The sequence below is a fragment of the Chiloscyllium punctatum genome, chromosome 36, assembly GCF_047496795.1.
Source record: "Chiloscyllium punctatum isolate Juve2018m chromosome 36, sChiPun1.3, whole genome shotgun sequence".
NCBI classification, from domain to species: domain Eukaryota; kingdom Metazoa; phylum Chordata; class Chondrichthyes; order Orectolobiformes; family Hemiscylliidae; genus Chiloscyllium; species Chiloscyllium punctatum.
The window spans coordinates 34,590,404-34,594,648 of NC_092774.1; the positions used below are offsets into that span (position 1 = coordinate 34,590,404).

General features: G+C 48.6%; 1 non-coding gene across 1 annotated transcript; it reads left to right on the plus strand.

Moving 5' to 3' along the window:
• Positions 1-2,191: 2,191 nt before the first annotated feature.
• Positions 2,192-2,263, plus strand: trnae-cuc (transfer RNA glutamic acid (anticodon CUC)). The gene has a single exon. It is a non-coding gene; the product is annotated as a tRNA-Glu (tRNA).
• The last annotated feature ends 1,982 nt before the right edge of the window (positions 2,264-4,245 follow it).

The following is a 4,245-nucleotide window of genomic DNA, read 5'->3' on the forward strand; positions in this document are numbered from 1 at the left end:
CGGATCGTTATCCACTCCTTTGTCCCTCCTATTGTTCACTCTCTGAGCTGGCGGGAAAGAGAGCAATGTACACTGGAGACTCGGAGCCAGCTGAAACTTGCTCAGTGTGAAATACATTCCACTTGCTCCATGAATTGCAAGCAGCAAAGAGTTTCCAGAACATCTGCTTGTCATTCTGTCCCCGGGATGTGGTTTCTGACATGCGGATCGTCTTGTCATTCACTTCGGAAAGGACTTGGCGAACTACTGCAGGGAAGGCACGAAACCACAAGGTTTGCGTTTCCATTTTATCAGCTCATTGGCATCTCAGAGAAGTGGTTTTGCGGTTCAGTTCATAGGAAACCGATGAAGAACAGGAGAAGACCACTCAGACCTCCAAAAGTACGTTACTTGAACGGTGTGAGCTTCACGACAGTATCGGTATGATCCGGAACATGTTTGGAAAAAAGGCGAGAACAGTGAGGGGCTTGAAATCGTGATCGAACTGAAGCAGGCACCTGAGGACAAGGGTGTTACCTTTTCCCGTGAAAGATACTGCTTCACAAAGTTGGGCCTGTGGAGGGGAATCAGTGACGGTGATTATCTTTGGTTGTTCACATTGTGAATGTTCCCATTGCTGCGCATGTCCGTGTTAACGTCAGAGCATGGTGGCGTTCGGTACTCTCAGGACCATGGGGGCAATGGATAACGTATCTGACTCCACCTACTTGTTTGAAATGCAGTTCACAGCTTCTTCACACATCCCAATTAATCTTTCTCATTGTCCTGAAATCAGCGTTGGGTACAATTCCTAATCTGCAGGAATGAGAATCTTTTCACTGTCTCGTGTCAGGAAATGTCCCTGAGAACATCAGAGTCAAGTCACAGCGCTGTCGGAGGAGGGGAAGCTGAAAGACCCCACACACTGCTCACGGGCACATTTCACTTTCCCAACTCACCGCCTCAACCGTTGCGGCTCTTGGGAGTGGAAAGGGAACAAACACCAAAACCCAGTCTCAGCTTTGTAAGTCTTCAGGAAATAAGAAAACTTACATCCCTTCGGATCTTACATCCTGGGCTGACAGCGTTGATTTTAAATGGCTGTCCAGTCAGTGCCGATTCGTTTTGGCTGAAAAAAAATTTCCTTATCTCATCCCAGCATTTCTTGACACAGAGACCTGTGTGGCTGAGTTCATGTATATATTTCCTTGTATGGTATTTTGGAAATAACAAACTTTTCCAGTTGTTTGTATACGGTATTTCAGGTTCATTAGCCGCTGTTTAAGTGTGTTGGTAAATTTGTGGGCTACCATGATGCTGAGAGAGTTTAGTTGTCTGGACATCATTTCCCAGATGTCTTTAATGTAAAGTAATGTGGCTAGGGTTTCTGCAGACGTTGTGTCTGCTTGTGTCAGTTTGTTGATGTGAAATCGGCTCACTGGGTTTATTGGGTAGGCAAAAGTGAGGACTGCAGATGCTGGAAACCAGAGTTTAGATCAGAGTGGTGAGGGAAAAGCACAGCAGGTCAGACAGCTTCCGAGGAGCAGGAAAATCGACGTTTCGGGCAAAAGCCCTTCATCAAGAATAGAGGCAGGACCCCTCCAGGGTGGAGCGATAAATTGGGGGTGGGGTGTGCTGGGCCGAAGGTAGCAAAAAGTACAATAGGTGAATGGGGGTGGGGATGGAGGTGATAGGTCAGAGAGGAGGGTGGAGCGGATAGGTGGGGAGGGAGATTGGCAGGTAGGACAGGTCATGAGGATAACGCTGAGCTGGAAGGTTGGAACTGAGGTAATGTGGGGGAGGGGAAATGAGAAAACTGATGAAGTCCACATTGATGGCCTGGGGTTGAATTTTCCCCAAGCGGAAGATGAGGCGTTCATCCTCCAGGCATCGGGTGGGGAGGGAGCGGCGATGGAGGAGGCCCAGGACCTGCATGTCCTCGGCAGAGTGGGCGGGGGTTTAAAATGTTGGGCCAGAGGGCGATGGGGTTGATTGGTGCAGGTGTCCTGAAGATGTTCCCTCAAGCGCTGTGACATGACTCTGCGAGGAGTCTCCTGTCTCCCCAATGTAGAGGAGACCGCATCAGGTGCAATGGATGCAAGAAATGACATTGTTGGATACACAGGTGAAAGCCTTCAACCAACCACGGCCTGGATTCGATTTCCGGGCAGGGAAGAAAATTTCAGTAGAGCTATCAAGCTGAGTCTGCAACTCCCTGGTGGTCTAGTGGTTAGGATTCGGCGCTCTCACCGCCGCGGCCCGGGTTCGATTCCCGGTCAGGGAAGCTATTTTCAGGGGCTTTATCGGCTACCCTTTCTTCTCAAATGCTCTGGACAGCTTTTTCATTGATCTTCGTACTTACTGGGTGCTGCAATGTGTACTGGCTCGTTGAAATAGTGTCCTGATGCAGATTTGTTTGTATGTGTAGGGATGATTGCTTCTGCAGCTGAGGTCTTGGCTCGCGTGTGTTGTTTTCCTGTAGACGCTGTTTTGAAATTACCATTGACTGTTCGCTCTACTGTGACATCTAGAAATGGCACTTTGTTGTTGTTCTCCTCTTTTGTGAATTTTATGCCAGAAAGGATATTGTTGATGGTGTTGTAGGTTTCCTCTAATTCGTTTCATTTTTTGATGACAAAAGTGTCATCGCTGTGCCAGACTCAAAGTTTGGGTTGGATCGTTGGAAGGGCTATTTGTTCGAGTCTCTGCATTATTGCTTCTGCTAGGAATCCTGATGCTGCTGGTGGTATCATGGGTATTTCGTTGATTTGTTTGTAGAGCTTGTTACTGAATATGAAGTGGGTAGTAAAGCACAGCTCCACGAGGTTGACAGTTTTATCTTTGCTGATGAAGTTGGCGCTGTGTTTGTGTCTTTGGTTCTTCGAGTAGTGTCTTCAGTTTTCTTTGGCCACGTTGATGTTAATGGATGTGATCAGGGTTGTTATGTCAAAGGACAGCATTATTCCATCCTCTTCTATCTTAGTGTCTTTGGTGTTCAGGAAATCTTGGATGGGGTAAATGGAGTGGAGTGAATCTTCGACTTGGTATTTTAGTCCTCAGTGGAGGCCTTTGACAAGTCTGTATAATGGTGTTCCAAGTCGTGAGACGATGGTCTAAGGGGGGGCTCCTGTTTTGAAGGGGAGGAGAACAACAACAAAGTGCCATTCCTCGATGTCACAGTAGAGCGAACAGTCAATGGGGAACTTCAAACTGGCATCTACAGAAAAACAACACATACAAACCAAATACTAAACTACAGAAGCAATCATCCCAACACCCACAAACGAAGCTTCATCGGGACAGTATTTCAACGAGCCACTGAACACTGCAGCACAAAGAAACTACGAAGAGCACAAGAGGAATACGTATATAGTGTATTTAAGGAGAACGGCTACCCAATAAACGCATGACTGGATTAGTGGTGCTGAAAGAGCACAGCAGTTCAGGCAACATCCAACGAGCAGCGAAATCGACATTTCGGGCAAAAGCCCTTCATCAGGAATAAAGGCAGTGAGCCTGAAGCGTGGAGAGATAAGCTAGAGGAGGGTGGGGGTGGGGAGAATGTAGCATAGAGTACAATAGGTGAGTGGGGGAGGAGATGAAGGTGATAGGTCAAGGAGGAGAGGGTGGAGTGGATAGATGGAAAAGAAGATAGGCAGGTCGGACAAGTCCGGACAAGTCAAGGAGAGAGTTACTTCGCTGGAAGTTTGAAACTCGGATGAGGTGGGGGAAGGGGAAATGAGGAAGCTGTTGAAGTCCACATTGATGCCCTGGGGTTGAAGTGTTCCGAGGCGGAAAATGAGGCGTTCTTCCTCCAGGCGTCTGGTGGTGAGGGAGCGGCGGTGAAGGACGCCCCAGGACCTCCATGTCCTCGGCAGAGTGGGAGGGGGAGTTGAAATGTTGGGCCACGGGGCGGTTTGGTTGATTGGTGCGGGTGTCTTGGAGATGTTCCCTAAAGCGCTCTGCTAGGAGGCGCCCAGTCTCCCCAATGTAGAGGAGACCACATCGAGAGCAATGGATACAATAAATGATATTAGTGGATGTGCAGGTTAAACTTTGATGGATGTGGAAGGCTCCTTTAGGGCCTTGGATAGAGGTGAGGGAGGAGGTGTGGGCACAGGTTTTACAGTTCCTGCAGTCGCAGGGGAAAGTGCCAGAATGGGAGGTTGGGTCGTAGGGGGGTGTGGACCTGACCAGGTAATCACGGAGGGAACGGTCTTTGCGGAAGGCGGAAAGGGGTGGGAAGGGAAATATATCCCTGGTGGT